Below are 24462 nucleotides of genomic sequence, written 5' to 3' on the forward strand. Positions count from 1 at the left end.
AGCCTTCAAACTTCCAACTTTCCCTAAATGATTTTTACTATTTGTTCTAAAAAACAAAAAAGCTCAACAACAACAAGAAAAGCCCCAGCATGCTGTTTCCTTACATTTTCTGTATTTCATTTCCCCTAGAAAGACCGGGGCCCAATGCTTCTGAACCATGTTGGGCTGTACTTAAGGACAGTAATGCATTAACACACTTTTCTCCCATGTAATTTATTTTAATCATTTTATTCCAGAAAATCTTCAGAGGGCAGAGGGGAAATTCCATTCACCCCTATCATATTCTGCCCTGCCCTGCTGCACATCAGCTCAGTGGCTTACCAATGGCTAAGTATTAATGCAGGTTTGTTTTTGTTTTGTTTTGTTTTCTTTAAGATCAGGGGTAGAGTGTTTCTAAACAGAAAGAACTGCACTAAGTCCATTAGTAGACACCAAATAGCTTTCAGAATAGGTCTTTCTGGAAACACCTTCAATAATGTCAGTTTAGGGTGCTAACAGAAGCAGGCCACTTCAGAAATCATTTTAAACCAAAACAAGGAAATCCACTTAAGAAAGGGTTAATAAGTAGGTATAAGGAACATACGTTGGAACTGTTGAAAGTCAGTGCACACTGACTTTAAACATCAATTAAGAAAGTGGCAATTGTTCAAATTTTGAAGGTTATGATAGGATCAATGAAGAAATGTATTTCTTAGTCAATCATAAGGGAGAAGTTTATGATTTGACTCATTTCCCAGTCAATGGAAGCTTGTGGTTTGAACGTGTTTTCTAGTTGGTATGGTCACAGCCTTCAATAGGTGAGAACCAAAAGCCATGTACTTTAGAATGCTTGTAAGAGGCTCAACATTGACAGTAGAAACTATAAAAAATGTATAGCCAATAGTCACATGAAAAGTTAACACAAAACTGGAAACCAAAGTAGAATAATTAAACATAACTGAATGAATACAGTATTACATGTGTTTTTGATACAGTGTAGAAATCAATAAATATATTTATTAATATTTTTGAGTTAAATATTGCAAAATAAAATAACTTTAAAATATTTATTGACTCGTGTGGGAGCATGTACCTACTTGCACACATGTGAGTGCCACAGTGCACATGTAGAGACAAGAGGACAACGTTCAGAAGTTAGTTCTCTCCTTCCTCCATATCTATTCTGGGTCTAAAACTCAGATCATCAACCCACTGAGATATCTCACTGGCCCTAAATAAACCCTTTAAATCTCTATTTACATCCCTTAAAGTTTCTATACTCAAGTTGACAAGAAAACAAAACAAAAGATACTACTATCTTAGTTCACTTTCTGGCCAAAGCCTGGTCAATTTTTTTTTTAAAAAAAAATAGATTTGTTGGGCTCTTGACTGTGGAGACTGGGGGTTTAAAGAACACAGCAACAGTGTCTGATTAGGGCCTTCTTGCTACATCATAACATGATGAGGGCATCACTAGTGAGACAGGGCAGATGTGATAATGAGGTTTCTCTACTTGTCCTTATACAGCCACTGTGCCATCATGGGGATTCTATTCGTGGTCGTATCTAAACTCAAGTTAATGAAGACACTGAGCAAAAGTTCTGCTTCTTAGCACACAGCAAAAAATGTTTTATTGCTTTGAAAAGAAGAAATCTTTCCTCATCAAACCACAAATAGGCTGGCCCATGACAAACTGAGAAGTGGATCCCACCTTGCCCCCTGTGTCTTCCTTTGAAAAGTACTATTGTGCCTGTGAGTAATGGGCACTTGCTGTGCATAGAAGGGGGGAGATCAGTCAAGTTTATGGTAGATGGTGTTTAATGTACTTCCTGTAGGTGGCCTCCCAACAGATATCTTCAGAGAGAAGTTAAAAAGCAGAGAGCAGGGTTGGGGATTTAGCTCAGTGGTAGAGCGCTTGCCTAGCAAATGAAAGGCCCTGGGTTCGGCTCCCAGCTCTGAAAAAAAAAAAGCAGAGAGCAATGAACGTTATTATTCTGGATTCTGCCTTCTTTTTCTCTCTGGACAATTCTTGTCATAGAGCAGTCTACTGAAGAGACAAGACGGGAAGGCTCTTGGTGATCACTGTTTGACTCCATAACATCTCCCTCACACTGACCCTGTCTAACCATGCATGGGCCAGACTCGTCTGTATTAATGACTCTCCCCTTAGATTCTGATTATGACCTCAACAATTTCCATAAGGTGTCGTTACAGTCAGGATACAGTCAGTTCTCTGTATACTTGGGATTTGTATTCAAGGTCAACTCATCAATATTACATCTAGGAAGGGCCAGGTCTCCTATGTAAAATTGTGTAGTAATAGCATAAGACCCAGACACCCCCTGCTTACACCATAAATCAATTTAGATATTTTACAATATTCAATACAATGTTACTTCTAAGAAAACATCTTGAATTATTAGAAAATTGTGACAGGCAGATAGACTCTGCGTGTTTGGTACAGAAATAACATCTTTTAAATAGTCTCTTCTTCCTTCTCCTCTCTCCTTTCATTTTGTCTCATTTATATCCTTCTATATCTACATTTCCTTTCCATTTCTTTATTCCCCATGAGGACAGTGATGTATTAAGATAGAATCTCATATGTAGCTCAGGGTAGTCTTGAATTGAAAATCCTCTTACATCTACTTCTTGAAGGCTGAGTTATAGGTGTGTATGTCGAGCCTAAGTTTTTCAAGCAGAAATCCATGTATGTGGAACCCTGAGCTACAAATTAACTGTCTAATCTTTGGGAAATTGCTAAGGAGATGACAATATTGAGGAATATACTAAGAGAATACAGCCGTGCCTCCACTTCTGTTAGCTCCTGGAAGCACATTACTGTAGGGATATAGAATAATCCTAGGAATTAGTTCTAAAGCAGTCTATTTCACTTGAGACAATAAGAAGCACCAAAATGACCAAGAGGGACTAGAGCTTAAAGTACCATAAAGGCCCTCTCAAGCCAGACAAGGACACCAGGAGATAGTCTAACAGATTCAATGATTCTTGGCCAGAGAGGAAAAGCTGTAAAAGAGGGTTCCAAGGTGCTTCCTTCTGTCTTCTCACAGTGTTTATTTTATTTAAACACTAGTATTTATTTACACACAGACACGTATTGGACAGGGTAGAGATGAGTATCTTTATGATTCACATGGCAGTCTTTCCAGACCAACCTCCATGTCCACCTCCTTGCCATTCAACAGAGCATCAGAACATGGGATCTGCTGCTGACACTTTGAAGCAGTTCCAGAGAGATCCCTTTTATGTGACTATTAGATTTCAAAATGTTTAATTCCAAGGTATTCAGAATTTGAAAGGTTCATAGGAAGAATGCACAAGTGCCTTTGGCTCTGTTAGTGATGGGCAGGGAAAGAAAAGTCCTACGGGTTTCCCTTAAAGCTTTCCCTCCTGTGTTCTTTTACATCATGCGAAGCATGAACTGTGCTTGGTCTCTGACGTCTCACGCCGCTTCTCTCTGGTAATGTTGCATGATGAACAGGTAATAAATTCTGGTTCTTGATGTGCATACAGAGATCATTTCCTAGTAATTCAATGTGTTCTCATATATCAACATTTTATCGAGTATTGTAAAACATCTAAGCTGATTTACAGTGTAAGAAAGATGTGTCTGGGTTCTATGCTGTTTCTAAACAATTTTATATGCATTGAGCATAGATTAAGTCAACTGTGTTGTTGTGACTGTTCAGTATTGCTTCTTGACCATCTAACTCACAGGAAGCACATTATACTGTCATTTCATGAAATTTGCACTAGCCAACATTACATTAAAAACTGTCATTTCTCAGGGCTGGAGAGATGGCTCAGTGGTTAAGAGCACTGACTGCTCTTCCTGAGGTTCTGAGTTCAAAGCCCAGCAACGACATGGTGGTTCACAACCATGTGTAGTGAGATCTGATGCCCTCTTCTGGTGTGTCTGAAGATAGCTATTGTGTACTTATTGTGTACATGAAATAAAGTCTTTTTTTTAAAAAAGTGTCATATCTCTGGTGTATGCTCAGCAATTAGTTTTGTATCAGGAAAGTTGTGGTTTTCCCTGAAGTTATCTGTATTTTGATGCTAATTCCACTGCCTCAAGGACTGCTGCCTAGTCACCTACTCAGAACTCAGGTGACTTCACCAGAACCACCTCCCCATTGAATTTGTAAAGTACAGGTGAGGGGCAGGTACAGGATAGAAGGAGGCCTGTCATTGGAGGAGAAGGAAGGATGGGCGGGAGAGATGTTTGAAAGAGGAGGAGGAGACCAGGACAGAGAGGAAGAGACAGGACAGAGGGGAGAAGCCATGGCAGGTGATGTTAAGATTCTGCTCTGTGTATTTACAGCTTGTTATCAATGTTCCTAAGGGATGGATGGTACCGGGCTGTGTATGTTTAAGTGGGAAATTATATCTTACCAATTGGGTCAAAGATTATTGTATTGTGTGTTTTTTTATGTAAGGGTTTGAGTATCGGAAAGAGTGTGGCAGTAAGAGACACTGGGTCACCAAGGAGTGGGGATGTGTTTCTACCAAGATATCTAGCAGACATCGTGGGCACCGCTGTGTGGACCTAGCGGGATAAAAGACAACTATGCTTTTTTATTTTTATATTTTTACAACAACATAAGCAAATTAGGAGAGCAGTTTTCAGATGCACACATTCACAGTTAACAGAGTCTGCTTTTGAAAACTGTTGTGAAGTGTGATGCATATTCTTCTATCTAGTCATCTTGATCTACTATAAATTTGTTCATTATTGGAAAATTAAATTTAAGTACATTAACTAAATTATGGAGATAGTGATACTGGGAAATTGTATTAAGAATAAAAATACAAAACCCTTGCCAAAAAAGGGAGAAGAATTTTTGCCTCCCCTCCTTAAGAAGGTAGGTGAAATTTATTTGAGATGAGAAAGGGCTCTATGGCCTATTTGAAGAAGAGGGTGTGTTAACTAGATGCTTTAATTAGCACCTAAACTACAGATCAGAATATTCCCGTTTGTGTAGGAGGACAGTCATGTAAAATGCATGTAGTTAAGCAATTTTGCACATCCTGTCCTCCAGCTAGAGTACTGATCACATTGGAAATAGGCTACTGAAGTGTGATTCAAAGATTCACTCACCTAGAATTAATTTTTCTTTTAAAACTAAAAATCATGAAAACATTTAAATTTAATTTTTACTTTAAATCTTTTATTTTTAATGTATTTATTTAGAATATATAACTAATTATTTATGAAAACTGTCATAAATTTTTCTAATAAAATAAGCATCACACATGAACATTTATGTAAAGGAAATTCACTGTACACAGTATAGCAACTTTCTCAGACTTTTATCACCTCATTATGTGAGATTGGTTCAGAGGAACCACCAGGGGGCACCCTCAGCACTGTCTTCCAGTTGTGTCCTACTTATGGTGTCCTGGACCCCAGGTGACGCTAGAAAATTGAAGTCTCTAGGAATGCTGCACCCTATTAGACTAGTTCAACAGGGAAAAACATAAACTTCAACAAAGGTAATGACAGTGCGGATGAGTCGTTCAGTGGTGTGGAAGAAAAATAGAAATAGAGATCCTGGTGGAAACAAGAGACTGTGATTCTCATGACCACTACCTACCAACAGTCCCTTCTCCACATCCACAATCTGTAACTCCCCTATACCTATGTGCAGAGTGACGCCATGACACGTCACTGATTCACCGGCTGCTGGTCTATGTCTTATGTGTGAAAACTCCTTCAGTCATGAGAAAGAGTTTTCTTTAAAATATCATCCTCAGAAGCAACAGAAATAACCAAGTCCCACAACTCCTGTTGTCAATAACATGCCTGTTCTCCACTGGCAGCCACCATGGCCCTTCCACCTTCCTGCCTGCGCCTGTGTGATATCAGAAGAATCAAACGCATAAGTCTTTTCTCAGAAGATGCGATTAAAGGTTGTGGTTGAAAGAATAAGAGAAAAAGAATACGCTAGAGAAGCATCTATCACAAGTCCAGCACAGCAGTATGGGGGCTTTAATTTCTCTAGAATCTTGAGTAAATGTCAACTCTGCATTCTAAAAGGTAGGGACAAAGGAATAGACGTGTGGACATTTGAGCAAACTATTTACGTAAGAAAGTATTTCTAGTCTGGAAGTCATGCTTCCCAGAAACATTCATGCTGCACATTCTCTACACCGTGCCTCCCTCTACCTCCCCTACCTAGACAGTAGCTAATGATCACATACACATTTTAAAGCTGTGCAGTTTCTTTCTACCTGTGACAGTCCGAATGAAAATGGCCCTCATAGGCTCTTAAGGAATGGCACTATTAGGAGGTGTGGCCTTCTTGGAGGAAGTTTGTCACTGTGGGGTGCGCTTTGAGATTTCAGATGCTCAAGCCAGGCCTAGTTGATCCCTTTCTCGATTTCTGCAAATCCAGATGTAGAAGTCTCAGGTACCTCTCCAGCACCATGCCTGCCTGCATGCCACCGTGCTTCCCACCGTGATGATAATGGACTAAACCTGTGAACTGTAAGCCAGCCCTAACTAAATGTTTTCTTGTATAAGAGTTGCTATGGCCATGGTGTCTCTTCACAACAGAAGAAACCCCAACTAAGACACTACCCATTTGATTTGGGGGACCTTCTTAGTTAGTTTTTCCTGGGATCCCAACTGAGGGCTTAGGAAATTTCTCAGGGCAGGTGGGCCTCTTACCTTTTCCTTTATTTTATTTTTTGAGACAGAGTATCACTATGTACCTCGGGCTAGCCTCAAGCTTGCAGTCCTCCTGCCTCAGCCTCTTGATTGCTGTTATTGTAGGTATGCAGCATCGAACCAGAATAGACTCACAGACTCCACTCTGGAAACTTCAGTGTTTCTGAACAATCAGGAAATGGGTTAAGGTAGGGTAGATAGACCAGTCCTTGTTTGTATGGGTTTCCAATATTTAATGTCTCAGTTCAATGTCTCAGTTCAAAGATGTTTAGTGGTAGGAAACTTTGAGACATAGCCAGTTCGGGCACTCTGACAGCCATGAGAACTGACAGCTTGATAGAGTTAGTGGTAGCTGGCTGACTGCCAATCCCACCATTGCCAGACCTCACATTGGAGCTGTGCAGGAACCAACAACCCCAGAATTCCTGGTAACTTCCAAGAATTCCTTGTGCTCGTAGCCTCATTAAGTATTTAATATTTATTAGGATGCCCTTGGGCCATCAGGAGGAGTAATTATACTCTGCTCATTCTGAATCCTAAGGTAAGCACTTACATAGTACACTTAATTAACATTAAAAATTACTAAAACTTACTGAACTCTGTGTGCCAGGACTCATGTTCCATGCTTTATAGGGAGTATCTCATTGTAGAAATATTCCCATATAAAAACAACTTTAACCAAAAATATTGAGGTACTTAAACTTTAGTTGGCTGAAAATTGTACATATGTGGAAAACACATTTACTAAGAAGGCTTTGGTTAAATGATGGCTTCCATAGTCTCCTTTTGGACTGTGTGTTTGCATTAATCCTGGCAAGTGCATTCAGTATGTATTTATGTACTGTTCTCTGTCCTTCAGTAGTAGTAGTAGTCCCTTAACCATGGCAAATGCATGGCAAGACTCCAGTGGAATAAGATTGAGCCTTACCCATGCTGTTTTTCTGTACATGAATGTTGTTGATAAACTTTAGCCTATAAATTAAACACAAAAACAGGTTAACAGCCATGTTTAACTGCATGCTACAGTAAAAGTAACACAATCTGGCTGTTTTGCCCTTAAAATATTTTGTGTACTGTTCTTCCTGTGATAATGAGAGATGGCAATGCCACTCTATAGTAAGATAAAGGTAGTGAGAAAACACAAGCACTGTGGTAGCAATGGGCTTCTATGGAAGGGTTATCTGAACCCAGAGCTGAAGTGACAGTAGTTTTGAGACAGAGATGGTGATGGGCAACACATGAGTGGGTGATATATACAGACTGTATACAGACAAAGAAATGGTTTACATCTTAGCTGTGAAACTGAGAACGACAGAACAAAACTCTGCTGAGGGCTTTTCTATTCCTAAGCTAGTCATGGCACAGAACTTCAGGGGACACCTGCACTGATCATGTTGCCTTCAACCTCCACCTTGGTCCCTCCTCTCTGAGCTTCTGCAGCCCTCACTTCTTGTGCATTGGGTGCCAACTAACTCTTCTACTCATCTCTCATGTTGATAACCCCCTCTTCTCTGGACCACAAGCCGGTGGAACTCAGGCTCTTCTGTAGGCTCCTCTGAGGCTGGCATGTCACTCCTCCATTGTCTTCTGAGAGCGTCACTTTTCTCATACAAACAACAGGGATTATTTTACTCACATCATTTTGGCCAATATGTACATTACTCTAAATAACATGCAAAGAGATTGCCACACTAATATTTGTTATCTGTAGTGCAACTTGTATAAGATCCAATGTACTAAAATATGGTATTCATATCAAATTTATTTTTAATGTTTTTGACAAAATTATTGATTTCTATTGTGTGTATAGTGTATGATGAATGTGTGGGCACATACATATTATGGCACATGTGTGAGATCAGGACAGTTTTGTGGAATTGGATCTTTTTACCTTTGCATGAGCTCAGGGACTTGGACTCAGGTCTTTAGGTTTATGTGCTAAGTGCTTTTGTGTGTGTGTGTGTGTGTGTGTGTGTGTGTGTGTGTGTGTGTGTGTGTCTGAGCCATGTTGCCAGCCCTCACATAGCTTTCTAGAAGTATAGTTTTAGGAATAAACATGGAACAATCTGCCCAGCCTAAGGCTTGACCAGGGACCCATCTGCTGCTTCTACATTGTCATCATTAGCCCCTAAGCCAACCTTCTCCAAAGACCTAGACACTCAGATTTCTTTCTCAATGATTGAGCCACTGAAATACTAGATAATCTGTGCTGTAGAGTGAATGTTTATGTCCTCCTGAAATATGTGTGTGGTAACAGGGACCACATGGTGATGTGATTATGAGCCTTTGGCAGATTACCAAGTCACAGGTATGTTTCCCTCATGGAGTACTCATGAGTGCGGTTTTGTCCTCAGAAAAGAGACTGGAGAGCTCCCCTGTTCCTTCTGCCATGGGAACACAGCAAGAAGATTGTAGTCTGGGAATGGACATTTGTGGACCTCAGCAAACACCTAACCTGACACCCTGACTTAGTATTACCAGTGTTTCTGTGCTGGAAATTTATTTGACTTTTTTTATAATGACAATCTATGTTGGGTTCCTGAGGTGGAAACATGCATGTGCCATGCACCATCTGCACAGCAGTCTATAATGATGTGTAGACGGCAGCTTTATGAGAGCAAAGACCAATGCCCACATGGTCTTGTAGAAGTGGGGCAATACCCTTTGTCTCCAATTTCTTATTTCTAGCTCTATTCCTTCTAGTAGCTTTCCTGATAAAGTGGAAGATGCTATTTCTCTATAATTATATTTTTCTTACTGCTATCTTCTGTCAGCTATTTTTCATTTAAATTAAAGAGCATTCTATCTTCAACCATATATTCTGAACTTAAAAGAAAAGTAAATTTAAGAAACTAGCATGAGTCAAATACCTTTTCATTACAAAGAACACCTTCCCCAATAAGGAACTAATAGAACACTCAAATTATGTGTTCTCTAGTATTATGTTATGAGTCTGAAGCATTAAAGAGAAGCATTTTGTTTTCCAAAGCATATTCTGTATTTTACAAGCACTAGTTAGTGGTACTTATAAAATACAACCGAGCCAGCTTGTTACAAGAAGTTCATGATGTCAAAGAGAAGCCAAATCACTTTTTTTAAATGTTCAAATCCAGAGGCTTTATTTAGCATTCATGTTCTTTCCGTTTCTGTAGACTTCGGCACTGCTTACAATTAATTTCAATCATTAATTTATAAGTGCTACTGAGAGATAGAGTTTTAAACTAGCTCAAAACTCAGCAACAGGATCTGACTCAGGAAGACAGATGGTTCAAAGTGCAGGAGGGCTGGTCCATACTCACTGACCCTCCGGATGTCACTGGAAGTGAGTAAATGAGTAATGGGTTCTGTTCTGCCCCTGTGATATTTGTTGAAGCCCCCATTGTGTCCTGCAGATAGTATTCCAGGCAACCGGGGCCGAAGCCTAGCCAGATGTGTATCAGATGCAGATGCTTCGTCAACTCTGACAAACATTTACCCTAAAGGACAGGAATCAAGATCTGTTCTCAGGAGAATGAGGGCTTGATCTTTCCCCTGATTTAAACCCTAGAGCCTTAAGAACAATCCTGTGACTTTGAGAGTTTCCCCTTGTGACATTTTTGGTATTTTCTTTTGACGTCCCCTCATCTCCTGGGGCTTGTGACTTCTTCCTTTAAATAGCCCTTCTCCCAGCCACTCAGGGTCAACGCCTCTGTCTCCTGCGTGGGATAAATGTAGACTGGGAGCTCCGTATTAAACCTCGCCTCTGCTTATTGCATCAAGATTGGTCTCTCGTGTGTCTGGGTTCTGCGACTTCTGGAGACTTGAGTGGGGGTCTCCTTTCCAGGATGTTTCATTTGGGGGTTCATCCGGTATCTTCTCGACCTCTCCAGACCCCAAGGAGGTGAGTTGGATGTTTTTCTGAGTGTTTCTGAGTGAGCAGCGCCTCATCTGTCAGTCTGTGTGTTCCTTACTTTCGTTTTCAGTCCTGTCCTGGCAGGAGGGATGGGGATCTGCTTTTAGGGCAGCCGTCCAGGAGGGCCATGAGGACCCTGCAACTGCAGGGGACAGACGTGTCCGGCACTGCAGGCTGCAAACCTGGGGGATGCCTCGAGGGTGGAGGGGGCCCAAAAGGAATTGGTTGCCTGGTTTCAGGTTCACAGTGAGGAGTTTAGACTCCTGGAGGTAGAGTCACGGAGGACTTTGCCTAGTGATCTGGCTTTTAGTTTCTTGTGAAAGAGTTGCACAGGGCAAGTAGTTTTAGACATCCTTGTCTCTCTTGTCATTTTGTTAGTCTTCTATTTTGTTATTTGTCCTACTTTGTAGACAGAATGGGACAGACTGTCACGAGCCTCTTTTCCCTAACTCTCGATCACTGGACTGTTGAAGTGAAGTAAGAAGAAATTGCAGACTTTCTGTTCCTCTGAGTGGCTGACGTTGGATGGCCGCCAATAGGGACTTTTAATTTAGATGTTATTTGTGCCCTTAAAGACATTATTTTTTCTGAGAGAACCAGGGTCCCATCCAGACCAGCAGCTGTACATCACTGTCTGGCAAGACGTGGCTCAGGAACCCCCTCCTTGGGTCCAACCCTGGATTCCACCGAAATCAGGCCCCAGAGCCCTTACTCTGCAAAAATCTAAAACAGAGTAAAAGCTGGGGAAGTCGCAGCCCGACCTCTCCTACTAACAAAGGGTTGACTGCAAATCACCGAATGTAAATTATTGTTCCTCATGGACATCAGCATGGGATGCACTCCAAAGAAATGACCACATTACTGTATCATGGCTACACCACCCCTGAGTCTATTATAGACCCAAAGGCTAAGTCGGGGCACCACAGAGACATTTGCACATCTGTGTTTATTTCCACAATAGTCAGGAAGTGGAATCAACCCAGATGCTCAACAGATGCACAGATAAAGAAACTATTCTTCTTATGTAATGGAAGTTTATTCAGCCATAAAAAGAGCGAAATTGTGAAAGATCTATGCAGGAAAATGGGGCCAAATTGAGATCATGTTAAATAAAATACGTCAGACTCAGAAATACAAATATTGCATTTTTCCTTACTATGCATAATCTACATTTCACCCGAAAGACATGGAAGAGGAAGGGTTGATGTGGGGAGGAAGGCTGGACAGGTGGTAGGTGGGCAATTACTGTTAGTGTATGTAATGGCTGTACTTGGATGTCAACTTGACTATATCTGAATTAAGGATAATCTAGACTTGCAGGGCTCAACTGTGATCCAGACCTCGGCTTGAAAACACACCTTTAATCAGGTTATACCTTCTCCTGGAGACAGACACGGGACATTGGAAGAAGAAAGATTCCCTTTTCACCTGCGTGAACAGTATAACATCTGCTCCTTCTACTGAATACCCTGGAAACAACGAGCCTCCTGGGACTGACCAAGTACAAGATTCTTGGATTTCCAACTCATAGCTGACCAACATTTAGAGCTGGACTACAGACTGTAAGTCATCATGTCAAATCCTTAGGGTCAGGGTCGGGGTTTGGGTTGAGGGTGAGGGTTGGGGTTCAAAGGGTGCAGGTTAGGGTTTGGGGGTCATTGTTTGGGGTCAGGCTTTAGGGTTAGGGGGTCAGGGATAGAGGGTCAGGATCAGGCTCAGGGTGAAGTATAGGGTTAGGAGGGGTTAGGGTCAGGGTCAGGTCAGGGTTAGGGTTGGGGGGGTTAGGGTCAGGGTCAGGATTAGGCTCGGGGTCAGGATCAGGGTCATGGTTATGGTTAGGGGGGTTTGGGTTAGGGTCAAGGTTATGGTTATGGTCAGGGTCAGGGTCGGGGTCAGGGTCGGAGTCAGGGTTTAGGGATAGGGGTTAGGGATTAGGGTTAGGGTTTAGGGTTCAGGGTTTAGGGTTAGGGGTTATGGTTAGGGGTTTGGGTTGGGGTTTAGGATTAGGGCTTAAGGTTAGGGGTTAGGGTTATTGCTTAGGGTTAGGGTTTAGGGTTTAGGGTTTAGGGTTAGAGTTAGGGGTTAGGGGTTAGTGGTTAGCGTTATGGGGTTAGGGTTAGGGGTTAGACGTTAGGGGTTAGACATTAGGGGTTAGGGTTAGGTTAGGGATTAAGGTTAGGGTTAGGGGTTAGGGTTAGTGCTAGGGTTAGGGTTAGGTTAGGGATTAAGGTTAGGGTTAGGGGTTAGGGTTAAGCTTAAGGGTTAGGGTTAGGGTAGGGTCAGGATCAGGGTCAGGATCAGGGTCAGGATCAGGATCAGTTTCTGTTTCCGATGACTTCATAGAATCCTCCCGTTCCTTTCCATTTTCTCCTTGTAACTAATATTTTTAAGAGTTTTACTTAGTATAAGACACAGCTTCTGCAAGGCCTCCTCACCACAACTTTTATACTTTCTACATTTTACTTTTCCTGTCTTTTTCATTCTCTGGGACCTTCTACTTAGTAACCTGTCACTGATGTTTCAAGGCACTGGTGTACTTAAGAAATAATTCTGGGAATATCTTTGCTGTGTAAAGGTCTAAGTGGATAGACTTGCAGTCCATATTTAAATTGTTTAAAACTTAACCTGGGACTTAAGGGTGACAGCATAGGTGGAAAATAAAATCTATTCTCAGCCAGCTCTTCTTTGAGCATTAGCCAGAGTTGAATGTATACTGTCATTAAAGAGATTTTCTCAAGTAGTCTTTTGTGTGTGCAGTGATTTCTCCCTGGGAAGGCATATTCATTCTAGGAGAGCTGAATCTTTGGACTTTTATAAAAATGTTTCTGAGAAAAGCTGTTTACTCAGGCACCTTGACCCCAGTCTGTTGTTCCCCAGGGCAGTGACCTTGCTTTCTTCCTGATTAAACATCTTAAATTCTTTAGTTAAAGACTGTATCACAACAGACTTTTAAAATTACTCATTTGTGTGTGAACTGTTCATTTCAGTAACAGAAAAAAGATTTGCACGTGAAGCATGGCTTCTGCCTTCAGACTAGAACGGGAGGAACAGTTTACTGTGTAGCCTGCACAGTGAAACAGGATAGGCAATAACTAGACCACAGACTAAATGTAAGGGAGTCATCTGCAGAGCCACCACTATGAAGAAAGACCTGATTCAAGCAGGGTGAGTAATTTTGTAATTTCCCAGCATGTATTAATTCATGTATGTGAAGGAAAACAAACTAGACTGGGGAGGGGTGTATAATTTGGGTAGATTAGGTAAGTCAGTGACTATTGACTTACCAATGAGGAGACTGTCCTATGCAGAGATATGCAATCTTCGTTGACATAGTTAAGTCAGCTCAGAAATGTGAGACACACACCATTGACTATAGCTGTTTTTGTCAGATTACATATATTAGAAGCTAACATTGCATACAGGGACAAGGTCGAACACTATCTTATTAATACCATCCCCTCTACCAGGCAGTGGTGTACTCTTTTTCAAAGTCAGTATACCTATGTGTTTTTCAATTTTGTTTATCTTTCTAAAAAGTCAATTGCTGCTATTACTTTTTTAAAAAGATTTTATATATATACTGTAGCTGTCTCCAGACACCAGAAGAGGGCATCAGATCTTATTACAGATGGTTGTGAGTCACCAAGTGGTTGCTTGGATTTGAACTCAGGACCTCTTGGAGAGCAGTCAGTGCTCTTAACCACTGAGCCATCTCTTCAGACCCCTGGTATTACTTTTTAAACTTAATTTTCTTTATGTACCACTGCTCTAATCTTTTGTTTTACTCTCCAGTGTTTCCCGGTCATTAAGAATTCCATTCCTTTTGCTCAAGTGCTTTCATATTTGTTTCTGATTAGAGCAACATCTCCTGTAGCTCCACCGTTCTGGGAAGGGCAAGGTGGGGAAAGGAAGGGCCTGTAAAAAGCTCCTCCTTGGCAGTGGAAAGCTGTGGTGCTTATCACTCTCCAGTGTGCACACACAGGTATTGGCTTTGGAGTACAGTAGGAAGACAGATTGGAAAACTAAAAGTTTGGTTTCTAGAAATTCTGAACCTAAATTCCATGTTCAGGGGTTTTTTTTTATGAGAAATTTTATAAATAGTTTTGGAAATGGAAGAAAGGAGGTGATGGGATCATCCTTCAGCTGTGCTTGATTAGTTGAATCATTAATTCATTCTCATAGCAATACTTGAAAAAGATAAATGACTATTAATGCGAATGCCAAGGACACTGCCCAGTGAGGGGATGGAAACCCCCTTAGAGTTGTCATATAACTCATAGATTAGGAGGGATGTGATAACCGCAAAGACAACAAGCAGAACAAAACTTCGTAAGTGCATGAAATCCTTAAGATGCAATCCTATGCATCATGTGTCTCTCTAAGGCACACCCATAGGTTGTGCTAACCAATGGGCCATACTCCTTGAGTTCTAAAGCTGTTTGCTATTCCTCTCACATGGGCCTTGACAGAAGATAGCCTCAGAACTCCTGAACTTGGAATGATGGGTAGTTGTGAGCCCCATGTAAGTAACTGCAAGACCAGCAAGTGCTCTTCACTGCTGAGCCATCTCTCCCGCCCTGTGTTGCCTATTCACGCTCAACATTCACATTGCTAATATCTTCATCTGTCCATTTGTAACTCTTTAGACATGCATTCCCTTTTAGTAAGATCTTATTAATATTATATTTTAAACTGGGGTACTTCAGGTTTCTGCAAGAAGATACAGAACTAAAGTGAATGTATAATTCTTTATATAACTGAGACCTTTTCCCTACCTTCCCTTCTCTGAGACGGTAGGGACCTACCTGAGTATCTCCCTACCCTGGCTCATCAAGTCTCCACCAGAATAGGCACATCCTCTCCCACAAAGCAGCCTGTTGTAGAACTGAGAGCCTCTGCTTCAGTTGTTGGGGTGCCACATGGAGACTGAGCTTCACCTGTGCTATACATGTGCCGGGGGCCTTGTTCCAGCCTGTGTGGGTTCTGTGGTTGGTGGCTCAGTCTCTGTGAGTTTCCCGAGGTCCAAGTTAGGTGACTCTGTTGGTCCTCCTGTGGGGTTCCCATCTGCATCCAGGCCCTTCAATCCTAGCCCCCAACTCTTTCCTAAGACTCCTCTACCTCCACCCAATGTTTAGCTGTGGATATCTGCATCTGTTTCAGTCAGCTGCTGAGTAGAGCAGTTATCTTAAGGTTCTGCCCCAAGCATAGCAGAATATCATTAATAAGGTCAGGGATCGTTGTTTGCCCATGGGATGGGTTTCAACTTAGGCTGGTTATTGGTGGGTCATTTTTTCAGTCTCTACTCCTCTTTTGTCCCTGCATTTCTTGTAGACAGGGCATGTTTTGCGGTTAAAAGTTTTGTAGGTGGGTTGGTGTCCTTATCCCTCAGGTGTCCTGCCTGGCTATAGGAGGTGGCCTTTTAGATTCCTTTTCCCCACTATTAAGGCATTTCAGCCATCTGCATTGGCTCCTGGGATTCTCCCCAATCTCAGGTCTCTGGGACTTCCTAAAGATTCCCCCAACTCTCCCACTCCGTGCAGCTGCAGATTTCTATTCATTCTCCTGGCCCTCTGTGCCTCTTTCCGTCTATAAACACACCTGATCCTGCCCCCCATTCCCCTCCCCCTCCTTTCTTCCACCCACTTCCCTCTCTTCCTCTGCCTCCTATGATGACTTCATTCTCCCTTCTAAGTGAGATTCAAGCATCCTCATTTTGACCCTCCTTCTTGTTTAACTCCTTTGGGTCAGAGGGTATATCCTGGGTATCCTGTACTTTATGGTTAATATCTACTTATCAGTGAGTACATCTGTTGGATCTAGGTTAACTCATTCAGGATGACATTTTCTAGTTTCAGCCATTCTTTAAGTGCTTCTTGGCCATTTGAGATTCCTTTGTTGAGAATTCTTTTTAGCTCTGTACACAATTTTTAAATTGTATTATTTGGTTTGTTGATGTTTTTAGTTCTATCTTTTGGATATATTTTTTATATTTTTGACCCTCTGTCAAATGTACAGTTAGTGAAGATAGTTTGGTTTTTTGTCAAAAATCAAGCGTCCATAGGTGTATGGGTTAATTTCTTGGTCCTCAATTTGATTCCATTGATTAATCTGTTTGTTTCTGTACCAATGTCATGCAGTTTTATCACTATTGCTCTGTAGTACAGCTTGAAGTCAAGGATGCTGATTCCCTCTTTTCTGTTTAGGATTGTCTTGGTTATCTTGGGTTTTTTATTTTTCCGTATGAAGTTGAGAATTGCTCTTTTACAGTCTGTAAAATATTCTGTTGGGATGTTGATGGGGATTGCATTGAATCTGTACATTGCTTTTGGTGAGATGGCCTTTTTCACACTGTTAATTCTACCAATCCAAGAGCATGGGTGATCTTTCTATTTTCTGCTATCTTTTTTCATTTTTTTGTCTTTAGGGACTTCAAGTTCTTATCATACAGATCTTTTACTTGCTTGGTTAGAGTTACATCAAGATATTTTATATTATTTGTGGCTATAGTAAAGGATGTTGTTTCCCTAATTTCTTTCTCTGCTCCTTTATCATTTGTATAAAAAAAGGCTGCTGATTTCTTTGAGTTAATTTTGTAGCCAGCAACTTTACTAAAGGCATTTATCTGCTGTAGAGGTTCCCTGGTAGACTTTTGGGAGTTATTTATGTATACCATCATATTAACCATGACTTATTCTTTTCCAATTTGTATCCACTTGATCTCCTTTGTTGTCTTATTCCTCTGGCTGGACCTTCAAGTATTATAACGAATGGATAGGGAGAGAATGGGCAGCCTTGTTTTGTCCTTGATTTTAGTCGGATTGCTTCAAGTTTCTTTCCACTTAATTTCATACTGACTATTGGCTTTCTGTATATTGTTCCTTTTATTATGTTTAGGTATGTGCCTTGCAACCCTGCTCTCTCTAAGACTTTTAACACGAATTGATATTATTAGATTTGATCAAAGTAATTTTCAGCATTTAATGAAATGATCATGTGATTTTTTTTCTCCTTTCAGTTTGTTTATGTGGTGAATTATGTTGATGGTTTTTCATATACTGAACCATCCCTGCATCCCTGGGATGAAGCCTACTTGAGCATGGAGAATGATTTTTTTCGAACTGTTTCTGGGTTTGGCTTGCCACAATTTTATTGAGTTTTATTGTGTCAGTGTTTATAAGCAAAATTGATCTGAAATTCTCTTTCTCTGTTGAGTCTTTGTGCAGTTTAGGCATTAGAATCACTGTGGCTTCACAGAATGAATTTTGCAATATTTCTGTTTCTATTTATGGAATATCTGGAGGAGTATTGGTATTATCTCATCTTTCAAAGTCTGTTAGAATTCTACACTAAAATCATCTGGCTCTGGGCTGGTTTTGGTTGGGAGGCTTTTAATGACTGCTTCCATTTTCTTAAGGGTCCGTTTATATAGTTTACCTGATCTTGATTTAACTTTGGTACATGGTATCTCTCTAGAAAATTATCCACTTTATTTACATTTTCCAATTTTGTACAATACAGACTTTTGAAGTATGACCTAATGAATTTTTTAATTTTTTCAGTTTCTGCTGTGATGTCTCCTTTTTTTAGTTCTGATTTCATTAATTTGGATACTGTCTCTGTGTCTTTTAGTTAGTTTAGGTCAGGGTTTGTCTACCTTATTGATTTTTCTCAAAGAATCACCTCTTCATTTTGCTGATTCTTTGTATTTTCTTTGTTTCTAGTTGATGGTTTTCAGCCTGAGTTTGATTATTTCCTGCTGTGTACTCCTCTTGGGTTTGTTTGCTTCTTTTCGTTCAGGTGTGCTGTTACGTTTCTAGTATGAGATCTCTTCAATTTCTTTATAAAGAGACTTAGTGGTATGAAGTTTCCCTCTTAGTGTTGCTTTCATCATGTCCAATAAGTTTTAGTATGTTCTGCCTTCATTTTCATTGTATTCTAGAAAGTCTTTAATTTCTTTATTTTTTCCCTGACTAATTAATCGTTGAGTAAAGAGTTATTCATCTTCTATGACTATGTGGGCTTTCTGTTGTTTCTGTTGTTGAAGTCCAGCCTTAAACCATGGTGATCTGATAGAATGCATGGGGTTATTTCAGTGTTCTTGGATCTGTTGAGGCTTGATTGTATGGTCATTAGAGAGTATTCTGTGATATGCTGAGAAGAAGGCACATTCTTTTGTTTTGGGAGGAAGGATTCTGTCTATATTTGTTAAATCGATGTGGTTCATAACAAGATTCTTTCTGTTTAGTTTCTGTTTTGATGACCTGTTCATTGGTGAAAATGGGGTGTTGACATCCTCCACTATTATTGTGTGTGGTTCACTATGTGGTCCGAGCTTTAATAATAGTTCTTTACGAATATGGGTGTTCTTGCATTTGTGTCATGGATGTTCAGAATTAAGATATCATCTTGGTGGATTTTTCCTTTCATGAGTATGAAGTGTCCTTCCCCATTTCTTTTGAAAACTTTTGGTTGAAGGTCTATTAGATATTAGAATAGCTATTCCAGCTTGATTCCTGGGTCTGTTTGATTGGAAGAACCTTTCTCCAGCTCTTTACACTGAAGTAGTGTCTAACTTGTTGCTCAAGTGTGTTTCTTGCATGCAACAGAATGATGGATCCTGTTTATGAATCCAGTCTGTTAGCCTGTGTCTTTTTATTGAGGAATTTAGTACATTGATATTGAGATATTAATAACCAATGTTTGTTAGTTCCTATTATTTTGATATTGGAGGTGGTATGTAAGTTTGCGTGTGATCTCTTCATTTGGTTTTGCTGTTAGATGATTATTTTCTTGTATTTTATTGGATATAGTTACCCTCCTTGTGTTGGTGTTCTCCTTCTTGTATCCTCTGTAGGGCTGGATTAGTAGAAAGATATTGTTTAAATTCGGTTTTGTCAGAGAATATCTTTGTTTCTCCATCTATTGAGATTGAAATTTTTGATGGTTATAGTAGGCTTGCATCTGTGGTATCTTAGGGTCTGCGAGACATCTCTCCAGGATTTCCTGGCTTTTAGAGTCTTTGTTTAGAAGTCATGTATAATTATGATCGGTCTGCCTTTGTGTGTTACTTGGTCTTTGTCCCTTGCAGCTTTTAATATTCATTCTTTGCTCTGTACATTAAGTGTTTTAATTATTATGTGGTGGAAGGATTTTCTTTTCTAGTCTAATCTATTTGGTATTCTGTAAGCTTCTCTTTAAGTCAGGCATCTCTTTAGGTTAGGGAAGTTTTCTTCTATGATCTTGTTGAAGATGTTTTCTGGCCCATTGTACTGGGAATCCTCACCCTCTTCTGTTCCTATTATTCTTAGGCTTGGTCTTTTCATAGTGTCCCAAATTTCCTAGATGTTTTGAGTTAGGAATTTTTTACACTTGGCATTTATTGTAACTGATGCATCAATTTCTTCTATGGTATCTTCTATGCATGAGATTCTCTCTTCCAGGTCTTGTATTCTTTTGATGATGGTTGCATCTGTAGTTCCTGTATTCTTTCCTAGGTTTCCCATCTCCAGGATTGCCTCTATTTGCATTTTGTTTATTGCTTACATTTTCACTTTCAGGTCCTAGACCATTTTATTCATATCCTTTGCCTGTTTGGTTGTATTTTTTTATATAACAGTATTTATCTGTTTCCTCTTTAAGTGCTTCTACCTGTCTGATTATGTTTTTCTGCATTACTTTAAAGGAATTATTTATTTTCTTTAAAGGCCTCTATCATCTTCATGAGATGGGGTTTAAAGTCATAGTCTTGCTTTTCACGTGTGTTAGGGTGCTCAGGGTTTGCTGTAATAGAGAGTTGGGTTCTGATGGTGCCATATTACATTGGTTTCTCTTAATTATGTACTTGTGCTTGCTTTTAGCAATCTGGTTTTCACTGGTGTTGACTGGCCTGGTTATCTGGGTTGGAGCAGGCCTCCTGGGAGGCAGGCAGAGCCATAGAGTGGGGTGCAGTGCAGTGCACCTATCCTCACTTCAGGTCTGGGTACAGACCAGAAGGAGGATGGAGCTCCCATAGGGCAGGGCAGAGCCCATGACTAGTGGGCTTGCTAGGGTTCCAGCAGGTGGAGGTTGGGGGTTGTCCTATGTGTGTGTCTCAGGTTAGAGAAGACCTCTTAGGAAGCAGGTGGTATTGTGAGATGGGTCACAGTGCACCAATCCATGACTGCTGAGTCATTGCACAGACCATGCTGGCATCCAAGTCAATGAGATACACCTGCTTCTGCCTCCTGAGTGTTGGAATTAAAGTCATGAGTCACGAGTCAATACACCCAGATTACCCATTATTTATGTAATTAGTATTTGTTCATACAATTTCCCTAATGTGTACCTAGTACTGTTGATTTGTTTGCTTCTCTCTCTCTCTCTCTCTCTCTCTCTCTCTCTCTCTCTCTCTCTCTCTCTGTGTGTGTGTGTGTGTGTGTGTGTGTGTGTGTGTGTGTGCGCGTGTGTGTATTAACTGGCATTTCTTTTGCAAGGCTATATCCTACTCAAAGAACAAGGAAATGACAGAGATGAACATCATTTAGTTTTCTTCTAAAATGACCTGGCAATTACATAAGACTTCTACTTAGGAAATAAGTGGTGGATACATCAGAAGTAAATTGACTATATTGTTATTGAAGTATACATTTATTGTGTTGGCAGTATTATGCTTTCTCTTGTACACTTGGATGGGATATTTTAGAATGCAATGACCTATGAGGATGTGCGTGTGAACTTCACTCAGGAAGAGTGGGCTTTGCTGGATCCTTTTCAGAAGAGTCTCTCCAAAGATGTGATGTTGGAGACCTACAGGAACCTCACTGCTATAGGTATGAGAGTGAATTTTCTTTCACTCTTTAAAATAAGGGCACTACTGTTTCTTTGTTATTGATGTTTTTCTGTAATATCAATTGAGAATGAAGAATAACATGAGTAAGTTAGACATTGTTCTAAGGTTCACTGAAGATACTAACTTAAATTTTGCCTAATTTCCAATAATATATCATACATTCTCTGGCATTATATTTTAGGTAACAATTGGGAAGACCATACTATTGAAGAACATTGTCAAAATTCCAGAAAACATGGAAGGTAATTTTCATGTGCAAGTTGATATGAATATGCCTCTGAAGAAATTTTAATGCGTTCTGGAAGTTTAAAAGAAAAGCAACAGTGTAAAAAAGTACTGCTTTAAGTATATCAGTGATTATTAAATTCAAACAAAACCATGTACCTCAATGTCAGGTATCTGATTTTCGTTTCCAAGGCATTCTTTTAAGAAAGAAACAGTGTCTTAACAGATATCACCTTGGGTATCATAGTCCCTTTAGAGCTTTGCTGAAGAACTGCCAATCTGTTTAGTTTTATACCACTCATATGGCAAAAGGTTAGTCACACTGAGTAGGTGATAAATATATGTCTAAATCTTATACTATCCCAATAGTCCATGGTAAACCTAGGGTTCCTCATATACTTGTAGTAACATTGCTAAGCTTAGTGAGAGGGGCAGTTTATGAGTATCAAGAATTTTGATGTCGAGAAAACTTAATCCCTATACCACATGTGTATGAGGAACATAGTCTGAATGCAATGTGTTTTCCCAATTTGTATTTTATTTGTTATTCTTTTTTAAAACAGGTATATCTTATGTCACAATGGATTCAAGCCGTATGAGTATATGGATATTGAAAGAAACAAAGTACCTCTCTTTCTCTCCTAGAAAAATTAGAAGATATATAGTAGCCCCTACATTTAGTAGACTTTCTGAGTATGATACAAGTTTACAGTCGGTTAGTTTTCCAACTTAATTGGGAATTCACCCATAAATTCACACTGCGAAAAATCCCTGTTGGTACTAGGAATCTGGAAATTATTCTATTTGCACTGGTCCACTTTCGAAATGTAGTATGGTTCATACTAAAGGAAAATTTATGAATTCAATTAGTGTGGCAAAGTTTTGAGTTATTCCTTTTGCAAATATGTGATAAACTTAATAGAAAAAGGATGCTCTAAATGTAAGCTATGTAATAAATGCTTTTATCATCACAGGTATCTTCAAAGACACAAAACAACCCAAAAGGGGGGAACCATGAATGCAAAAAAGTGATAAAACATTAAGATCTGATTCCTCTTTACCATTAAACCAAATTGTAAATTAATTCATACAGATAAAAAGATTCATCAGTGTAATGAATGTGGTAAAGCTTTCACATGTGCCAATTATCTTTGCAGGCATAAAAGAAGTCATACTGGAGAGAAAACCTTTGAATAGACTCCATGTCGTAAAGCCTTTGCATATCAGAGTCACCCTCAAAGTAATGAAAAAATTCATACTGGAGAGAAACCCTATAAATGTAATCAATGTGGTCAAACCTTTGCACATTACAGTCATCTCCGAATACATAAAAGAACACAAACTGGAGAGAAACCCTATGAATGCAACCAACGTGGTAAAGCCTATGCATGATACAGTCATCTTCAAATACATAAAAGAACACATACCGAGGTGAAACCCTTTGAATATAGCCAGTGTGGTAAAGCCTTTTAGTCACAATCATCTCCCAATACATAAAAGAACGCATACTGGAGAGAAACCTTATGAATGTGGTCAATGTGATAAAGCCTTTTCATATTACAATACTCTCCAAGTACATAAGAGAACACATACTGGAGAGAAACATTATGAATATAATCAATGTGTTAAAGCCTTTGTATGTTACAGTCATCTCCAAATACATAAAAGATCACATACTGGAGAGAAACCTTACAAATGTAGTCAATGTGATAAAGCCTTCTCATATCACAATAGTCTCCAAATGCATAAAAGGACACATACAGGAGAGAAACCCTAGGGTTGCAATCAATGTGGTAAAGCCTTTGCATGTCATAGTCATCTCCAAATACATAAAAGAACACATACTGGAGAGAAACTCTATGAATGTAACCAATGTGACAAGCCTTCGTACGACATATTAGTTTCCAAGTAAATAAAAGGGCACACACTGGAGAGAATCGCTATGAATGTCACCAATGTGCTACAGCCTTTGCACATCAAAGTCATCTTCAAAGGCATGAAAAAATTCATACTGAAGAGAAACCTCATGAATGTATTTAATATGGTGAAGTCATTGCACATTTATATAGTCTTCATGATTATAAAAGTGTCCATACTGGTGAGATTCTATGCATATAAGCAATGTGGTAGAACCTCTGTGTTATGAGTCTACTTAGGACCAATACAACTCCAATACCTAGTTAATGCAGATGACAAGAACTTATGTAATCAATCTGATCAATCAGGATTGTGGAATATACTCAGGAGCTCACCTGCAACCCATGTTATGAATCTTTTAATTTCGAAAACCACAAACATATGTGACAAGTTACAGATACTTTTTTCCACCACTCAGCATTTAGGGATAGGGGCTTTCTTTAAGTAATTGCACAATATCAATGGATATAGAATATAGGTTTTACCATCTAACCAATCATATCCATTTGTTCTTTTGCCATTAGGAATAGTCATGTTTTGTGAAAGAAAAGATGAATGACAGAAGCTGTTCAGCTATTAGTAATTCTCCAGCTCCCCTAGAACCTAGGAACTTTAACATAGTTTCATTCCATGATTAAATAGAGTCCAACAACAAAAACGCAGTTCTTAAAACACATTTCTTTTGCTTGTTCCCAAAATTTGTATATCATAGTTCTCTACAAATACATGAAAGAACACATCCTGGAGAGAGACCCTATGAATATAAGCAGTGTGATAAAGCCTTTTCTGGCAGTGGCCATGCAGGGACCAGAGTATGCGTGTGTTTCACTGATAGGATTCTCCTGTGGCAAGACCCATAGAAATCTCTTCCCACTTAACAAAGACCTGGGGTGAATTCAGTAGCCTCTTTGCTTATAATCTAGATCA

General features: G+C 39.7%; 1 pseudogene across 1 annotated transcript; it reads left to right on the forward strand.

Annotated features, from left to right (window-relative positions):
- Positions 1-11773: 11773 nt before the first annotated feature.
- LOC120094820 (uncharacterized) lies at positions 11774-23737 on the forward strand (annotated as a pseudogene). Its single transcript, XR_015629279.1, has 5 exons — positions 11774-12127; positions 13553-13730; positions 21207-21373; positions 21575-21635; positions 22776-23737. The product of XR_015629279.1 is annotated as an uncharacterized LOC120094820, transcript variant X2 (transcript).
- Positions 23738-24462: the final 725 nt, after the last annotated feature.

The sequence above is a fragment of the Rattus norvegicus genome, chromosome 9, assembly GCF_021556685.1.
Source record: "Rattus norvegicus strain SHRSP/BbbUtx chromosome 9, alternate assembly SHRSP_T2T, whole genome shotgun sequence".
Taxonomy (NCBI): domain Eukaryota; kingdom Metazoa; phylum Chordata; class Mammalia; order Rodentia; family Muridae; genus Rattus; species Rattus norvegicus.